The sequence below is a fragment of the Hordeum vulgare genome, unplaced genomic scaffold (genome assembly GCF_904849725.1).
Source record: "Hordeum vulgare subsp. vulgare unplaced genomic scaffold, MorexV3_pseudomolecules_assembly, whole genome shotgun sequence".
NCBI classification, from domain to species: domain Eukaryota; kingdom Viridiplantae; phylum Streptophyta; class Magnoliopsida; order Poales; family Poaceae; genus Hordeum; species Hordeum vulgare.
Genome location: NW_025422636.1, coordinates 62451 through 71228, shown reverse-complemented (window position 1 = coordinate 71228; position 8778 = coordinate 62451). Strand labels below are relative to the sequence as shown.

General features: G+C 38.6%; 1 non-coding gene across 1 annotated transcript; it reads left to right on the top strand.

The window, feature by feature from the left end:
- Nucleotides 1–71: 71 nt before the first annotated feature.
- TRNAL-CAA lies at nucleotides 72–152 on the top strand. Its single transcript has one exon. It is a non-coding gene; the product is annotated as a tRNA-Leu (tRNA).
- The last annotated feature ends 8626 nt before the right edge of the window (nucleotides 153–8778 follow it).

Genomic DNA, 8778 nt, shown 5'->3' with positions numbered 1-8778 from the left:
TCTTTGTCATATATTCCATATATCACATTAGATAGATATCATATTCATGGAATACAATTCACTTTCAAGATGCCTTGATGGTGAAATGGTAGACACGCGAGACTCAAAATCTCGTGCTGAAGAGCGTGGAGGTTCGAGTCCTCTTCAAGGCATAATATGGAGAATGCTCATTCAATGAGCATTCCCCGTAGAAGTATTCCGGAAATCTGGGCCTGGCGCTCTCCTCTATCTTCTGAGGTCCTTAACCATCTCCCTGAGAAAAGTAGACAGTAAAAGCCAAAATAGACTAAATATAGCCTGAACGATCTTAAAAATCCCTCGAAGGAGATAATAAAGAACCCAAAGCAGATGGTATCCTACTGCAAGGGTAGTCTTAAGAATCCAAAAGAGGTTGCTCAGAAGAGATAGATGTATCCCAACCTCTATTGCTCTCGCGTAAAGACTTTTTTTTACGCGACAGGAAAAAGTGACTACGAATTCCCCTTTTTGTTTGCGAATCCCTGTTTGTATCCTTTGAGCGCACGCCCATTAAGTAGCGATCAAATTAAGGAAATCGATCAAACGATCCCAATACCGTGCCAGCCCAAATCATGATCTTCACCAACTTGGATTTGGTTCTCTCGCGAAAATCGCGAGTTGCAGAGATGAGAACCATGAAAAGCAAGATCCCGAATAAGAAAACAGAAACCGAGGAAGAGGAAACCACAAGAGTGAAGACTAGTAGAGTCTCGTCTTTTGTCATTCTTTGCTCCTTTTTCACTCAATGATTCCTTCGAATTTGCCGACCAAAAATTCTATATGTCTATTCTATCTATGATATTTCTATATATATAGAATATGATATCTAATATGACATCCGATTTGTCAAAGGGATTGGATTGGTGACTTACCCATTCAGTGACTTTGGCACTGGACGTTCCAAAAACGGGTACTATCGGATCGGGTGAATTAGAGAATAGACAGAGGTCCGTTGGCATTTCAGCCTTTCTTCTCCTTTCAGGGCCTATCCGAAAGAGAATCCAGTACCTCTTGGTCCTGAATATCAGAATAGGACGAACGAACCGGCCTCCGCGGATATCTTTGCTTCGGAACAAAACCCTGCAATCAAATAGATTGTCCCAAGGGCGCCATATTCTAGGAGCCCAAGTTATGCTATTGAAAATTCGTTCCTCTAGCAGTTCCGGTTTGAGCATTCCGTTCCCTTTTTCAAACTCCACTTCTTTTCATATAGCAATCCCTGATCAAAGAGAGAACAATATCCATTTCAAAACATTTATAACAGATTCCTTAGTTCGGACCGACGAAGTAATGTCACTCGACTATTATCAACCTGACTGCAATCTTTTTCTGTCGGTAAGGATTGCACCAGAGCACCTTCTACTTCTAATAGGCCATGAACTATAGATAGAGAAGAATCATTCTGAGCGAGTACATAAGAAGCGATCCACTTTTTTTCATCGGTTCCAGGGGAAGACCAAAGATCTTGCGCGGCAGGTCCGCCAGAAAAACTCAAAAGAGAAAGAAGTCTCGTTAATCTCTTCATGCTCGTTCCAAGTTCGAAGTACCTTTTGGCCAAAGAAAAACCCGCTTCCTGACACGATTGCCTCTTTATCTTTATATAGATAGATTCTATGGGGTTATTACTTAGTAAGTCTATTTTGTACAAGAGCCCCTCCTATCTGATAGAAAAGGGTCCCATGATCCCGAGCCGATCTTACCTTGGCTCGCAAACCCCAAGTTTGTCTATGAAGAGCTAATCTAATTGTATTTTTTTCTAGAATGGATTTCTTATGTGGAATACTAATGGATAGGGCCTCGTTGCTAAGTGCTACAAGATCTAGTGCACTGGAACTCGTGGTTATGGACCCGAATCCTTTAGTATGGAACATTGTCTTTTCCAAGTAAAAACCCCTAGTATATGAAAGAATGAAAAGGTGCTTTCGTTCTTGTGGAATAAGAAGCCCTCGTACCTTAATGAAAGGAAAATCGTAATTTTTCGTTAGGTATTTGACCAAATAGGATCGTCCAGTTCCTATAGAACCTATCACTAAAATACCCGATAGGGCTAAGCGGAACGAAAAGGGTTTTCCATGAGATGGTAAATGAAAACGATTAGTCCCACACGAGGTTTGGGAATAAGTGATTGTCTGATAATGAGCAAGGAATATACGTCTTTCTGCTAAAGAGGATCTATTAAACTCATAATTCATTAGATCCTTGTTATCAATGCCAACTAGGTATCATAAGGAAATGGATCCCGGTTGTTCAATCCTTTGATAACCAAGGTCATTCTTTGCTAAAGAGAAATGATCACTATGAGTCAGACTCAATAGAATTGGATCCATTCCAAATAGCGAGAATTAGGATTCTTGATCCCTCTCAATCTCTCTTTCAATTCGAGGATCCAGAGAGGTGTTTTCATAGTCATCTCCGAATATTTGCCATCTCGGAATATTTTCGATTTCATTTTTCTATGATATGTCTTTCTATATGAAAATTGGTTATTTACGATGTACGATGATCCCTGTTAAGCATCCATGGCTGAATGGTTAAAGCGCCCAACTCATAATTGGTAAATTTGCGGGTTCAATTCCTGCTGGATGCACACGAACGGGAACATTCCATAAGTCTATTGGAACTGGCTCTCTATCCATGGAATCTCATCCATCATCCATACATAACGAATTGGTATGGTATATTCATACCATAACATAAGAACAATAAGAACTCGAATTCTTATCGATACTGGAACTCAGAGCATAGGAGGGAAAGTCGATTTATGGATGGAATCAAATACGCAGTATTTACAGAAAAAAGTCTTCGTTTATTGGGAAAGAATCAATATACTTTTAATGTCGAATCGGGATTCACTAAGACAGAAATAAAGCATTGGGTCGAACTCTTCTTTGGTGTTAAGGTGGTAGCTGTGAATAGCCATCGACTACCTGGAAAAGGTAGAAGAATAGGACCTATTCTGGGCCATACAATGCATTACAGACGTATGATCATTACCCTTCAACCGGGTTATTCTATTCCACTTCTAGATAGAGAAAAAAACTAAAGGAGAATACTTAATAATACGGCGAAACATTTATACAAAACACCTATCCCGAGCACACGCAAGGGAACCGTAGACAGGCAAGTGAAATCCAATCCACGAAATAATTTGATCCATGGACGGCACCGTTGTGGTAAAGGTCGTAATTCCAGAGGAATCATTACCGCAAGGCATAGAGGGGGAGGTCATAAGCGCCTATACCGTAAAATAGATTTTCGACGGAATCAAAAAGACATATCTGGTAGAATCGTAACCATAGAATACGACCCTAATCGAAATGCATACATTTGTCTCATACACTATGGGGATGGTGAGAAGAGATATATTTTACATCCCAGAGGGGCTATAATTGGAGATACTATTGTTTCTGGTACAAAAGTTCCTATATCAATGGGAAATGCCCTACCTTTGAGTGCGGTTTGAACTATTGATTTACGTAATTGGAAGTAACCAATTAGGTTTACGACGAAACCTAGAAATCGATCACTGATCCAATTTGACTACCTCTACGGGATAGACCTCAACAGAAAACTGTTGAGTAACGGCAGCAAGTGATTGAGTTCAGTAGTTCCTCATAGAAAATTATTGACTCTAGAGATATGGTAATATGGAGAAGACAAAATTGTTTGAAGCACGCACAGAACCGGAAGCGCCCCTTGTTTCAAAGAGAGGAGGACGGGTTATTCACATTTAATTTGATGGTCAGAGGCAAATTGAAAGCTAAGCAGTGGTAATTAAGACCCCCGGGGGAAAATAGGGATGTCTCCTACGTTACCCATAATATGTGGAAGTATCGACGTAATTTCATAGAGTCATTCGATCTGAATGCTACATGAAGAACATAAGCCAGATGACGGAACGCAGAGACCTAGGATGTAGAAGATCATAACATGAGCGATTCGGCAGATTTGGATTCCTTTCCTATATATCCACTCATGTGGTACTTCATCATATGATTCATATAAGATCCATCTGTCTAGAGATCGTCATATACATCTAGAAAGCCGTATGCTTTGGAAGAAGCTTGTACAGTTTGGGAAGGGGTTTTTTGAGAGAAAAGAAGAATCTACTTCAACCGATATGCCCTTAGGCACGGCCATGCATAACATAGAAATCACACGTGGAAGGGGTGGGCAATTAGCTAGAGCAGCAGGTGCTGTAGCGAAACTCATTGCAAAAGAGGGTAAATCGGCCACTTTAAGATTACCATCTGGGGAGGTCCGTTTAGTATCCCAAAATTGCTTAGCAACAGTCGGACAAGTGGGTAATGTTGGGGTGAACCAAAAAAGTTTGGGTAGAGCCGGATCTAAGTGTTGGCTAGGTAAACGCCCCGTAGTAAGAGGGGTAGTTATGAACCCTGTGGACCACCCCCATGGGGGCGGTGAAGGGAAAGCTCCCATTGGTAGAAAAAAACCCACAACCCCTTGGGGTTATCCTGCGCTTGGAAGAAGAACTAGGAAAAGGAAAAAATATAGCGATAGTTTTATTCTTCGTCGCCGTAAGTAAATACGTAACTAGGAATATGGAAAATTGCATTTTTGGAATTTGCAATAATGCGATGGGCGAACGACGGGAATTGAACCCGCGCATGGTGGATTCACAATCCACTGCCTTGATCCACTTGGCTACATCCGCCCCTTATCCAGCTAAAGGATTTTTTTCTTTTTTCCGTTGATCATTATTCTATTTATTCTGACCTCCGTACTTCGATCGAGATATTGGACATAGAATGCCACTCTTTAAAAAGGAAAAAAGGAGTAATCAGCTGTGACACGAAAAAAAACGAATCCTTTTGTAGCTCATCATTTATTGGCAAAGATAGAAAAGGTCAATATGAAGGAGGAGAAAGAAACAATAGTAACGTGGTCCCGGGCATCTAGCATTCTACCCACAATGGTTGGCCATACAATTGCGATTCATAATGGAAAGGAACATATACCTATTTACATAACAAATCCTATGGTAGGTCGCAAATTGGGAGAATTCGTGCCTACTCGGCATTTTACGAGTTATGAAAATGCAAGAAAGGATACTAAATCTCGTCGTTAACTGAATTCTGAATAGAAAGATTAAGAAGAAAAAAAAGATTCAAAATACCCAATATCTTGCTAGAACAAGATATTGGGTATTTTTGTCTTTTCTTTCTTCAAAAATTCTTATATGTTAGCAGAAAAACCTTATCCATTAATAGCTGGAACTTCAACAGCAGCTAAGTCTAGAGGGAAGTTGTGAGCATTACGTTCGTGCATTACTTCCATACCAAGGTTAGCACGGTTGATGATATCAGCCCAAGTATTAATAACGCGACCTTGACTATCAACTACAGATTGGTTGAAATTGAAACCATTTAGGTTGAAAGCCATAGTACTAATACCTAAAGCAGTGAACCAGATTCCTACTACAGGCCAAGCAGCCAAGAAGAAGTGTAAAGAACGAGAGTTGTTGAAACTAGCATATTGGAAGATTAATCGGCCAAAATAACCATGAGCAGCCACAATATTATAAGTCTCTTCCTCTTGACCAAATTTGTAACCCTCATTAGCAGATTCATTTTCAGTAGTTTCCCTGATCAAACTAGAGGTTACCAAGGAACCATGCATAGCACTGAATAGGGAACCGCCGAATACACCAGCTACACCTAACATGTGGAATGGATGCATAAGGATGTTGTGCTCTGCCTGGAATACAATCATAAAGTTGAAAGTACCAGAGATTCCTAAAGGCATACCATCAGAAAAGCTTCCTTGACCAATAGGGTAAATCAAGAAAACAGCAGTAGCAGCTGCAACAGGAGCTGAATATGCAACAGCAATCCAAGGACGCATACCCAGACGGAAACTAAGTTCCCACTCACGACCCATATAACAAGCTACACCAAGTAAGAAGTGTAGAACAATTAGCTCATAAGGACCACCATTGTATAACCACTCATCAACAGATGCAGCTTCCCAAATTGGGTAAAAGTGCAATCCGATCGCCGCAGAAGTAGGAATAATAGCACCAGAGATAATATTGTTTCCATAAAGTAAAGAACCAGAAACAGGCTCGCGAATACCATCAATATCTACTGGAGGGGCAGCGATGAAGGCGATAATAAATACAGAAGTTGCGGTCAATAAGGTAGGGATCATCAAAACACCGAACCATCCGATGTAAAGACGATTTTCAGTGCTAGTTATCCAGTTGCAGAAGCGACCCCACAGGCTTGTACTTTCGCGTCTCTCTAAAATTGCAGTCATGGTAAGATCTTGGTTTATTCAAATTGCAAGGACTCCCAAGCACACGTATTAACTAGAATATAGATAATAGAAGGCTTGTTATTTAACAGTATAACATAGACTATATACCAATGTCAACCAAGTCAGCCCAAAGATTGGCTATCCATATAAATAAATTAACCAAACCAATAATTTTGTATTTGTAAATGAAGTGAGTAAAAGTTAAAAACTTTGATGGGTCTTTTCTATATGGGTTGCCCGGGACTCGAACCCGGAACTAGTCGGATGGAGTAGATAATTCTTCCTTGTTACAATAGAGAAAAATCCCTCCCCAAATCGTGCTTGCATTTTTCATTGCACACGACTTTCCCTATGTAGAAATAGCCAATATTCTATTCCAAAGAGGAAGTTCTACTAATTTTTTAATTAGTAAGTTGATTCACCTACTCTTTATTATAATAAAAGGAACATTTCAGAATGAAAAATATGAAAGTTTTTTCTTGATCATTTATCAACCCTTTCCTGTTTATTAGTTTTGTCTAATGATTAATTAAGAGGGTTGACCAGGTCATTGATACCTATAATATCCAAATACCAAATACGCTCAGTGTGTGATCCACTGAAAGAAAAAAGAGTTGTTTTGGTGAACATCAAAGAAAAAACTTGCTCTTCTTCCGTAAAAAATTCTTCTAAAAATGCCGAACCCAATCGTTGCATAAAAGTTCGTACCGTGCTTTTATGTTTACGAGCTAAAGTTCTAGCGCATGAAAGTCGAAGTATATACTTTAGTCGATACAAAGTCCGTTTTTTCGAAGATCCACTATGATAATGAAAAAGATTTCTACATATCCGACCAAATCGATCAAGAATATCCCAATCTGATAAATCCGTCCAAATGGGTTTACTAATAGGATGCCCCGATCCAGTACAAAATTGAGCTTTTGATAAGTATCCTATGAGGAGAGTAGCGGGGACTATGGTATCGAATTTTTTCATTCGAGTATCTATGAGAAATGAATTCTCCAGCATTTGATTCCTTACCAACAAAGGACTTTTTGGTACACTTGAAAGGTATCCCATAAAATCGAAGCAAGAGTTTGCTAATTGGTTTATATGGATTCTTCGCGGCTGAGTCCAAAAAAAGAAATAATATTGCCAGAAATTGATAAGGTAGCATTTCCATTTCTTTTTCAAAAAAAAACTGCCTTTTGATGCAAGAATTGCCTTTCCTTGATATCGAACATAATGTATAAGAGGATCCATAAAGAACCATAAGGTTTTCCGAGAAAAACCAGGGTACATTATCCCAAAATGTTCCATCTTCCTAGAAAAGTGGATTCGTTCCAGAAAAGTTCCAGAATATGCTAATGGTAAGCAAGAAGATTGTTTACGAAGAAACAACAAGAAAAATTCATATTCTGATACATAAGAGTTATATAGGAATTTAACTAGTCTTTTATTTTCTTTTTGAAAAAAAAGAATGGATTTCATTGAAGTAATAAAACTATTCCAATTCGAATAGTAGTTGAGAAAGAATCGCAATAAATGCAAAGATGGAACATCTTGGATACGGTATTGAAGGAGTTGAACCAAGATTTCCAAATGGATAGGATAGGGTATTTCTATATGTGATAGATAATCCAAATGCAAAAATTTGTCTTCTAAAAAGGGAAATATTGAATGAATAGAGCGTAAATTCTGAAACTTTGGTATTTCTTTTTCTTTCGGACAAGATAATTCCCGTAGCGAGAATGGGATTTCCACAACAATCGCAAACCCCTCAGATAGAATCTGAGAATAAAACTCAGAATAAAAAAAAATTTTGTAATCCAATAATCGATCTTGATTAGGATGATTAACCGAGTTATCCAAAAAATTCTGCTGATACATTCGAATAATTAAACGTTTCACAAGTAGTGAACTAAATTTCTTGTTATTCCAACTAACTATTTCCACAGGTTCAGAACCGTTTAATCCATAATCATGAGCAAATGCATAAATATACTCCTGAAAGAGAAGTGGGTAGACAAAGTATTGTTGACGAGATTTCTGTTTTTCTGAATACCCTTCGAATTTTTCCATTTGTATTTCTACTTGAATCAGAGAGAAGAAGCATTTCTCGGTTTATCGAATGATGATACATAGTGCAATATGGTCAGAACAGGGTGTTGCATTTTTAATACAAACCCTGGAAAGAAAGGGAGTCTAATCCACGGATCTTTTTCCGCTCCTTTTCTACCGAATTAGTTTATGTTTGTTCTAAATTACAAAAAAGAACAGAACAAGTTTTTTATTTTTGCAGGCCAATCGCTCTTTTGACTTTGGAATACAGCCTCTTTATCAATATACTGCTTCTTTTACACATTCAATCCATAACATCCCTTATTCAATCCATAATCAAGAATAATTAGGATTTCTAAAAAAAAAGAAAAAATAAAGGGTCCACTCATAGGAAAACCCAACCTTTCCCCACATCCGGCACTAATCTATTTTTAACGTCTA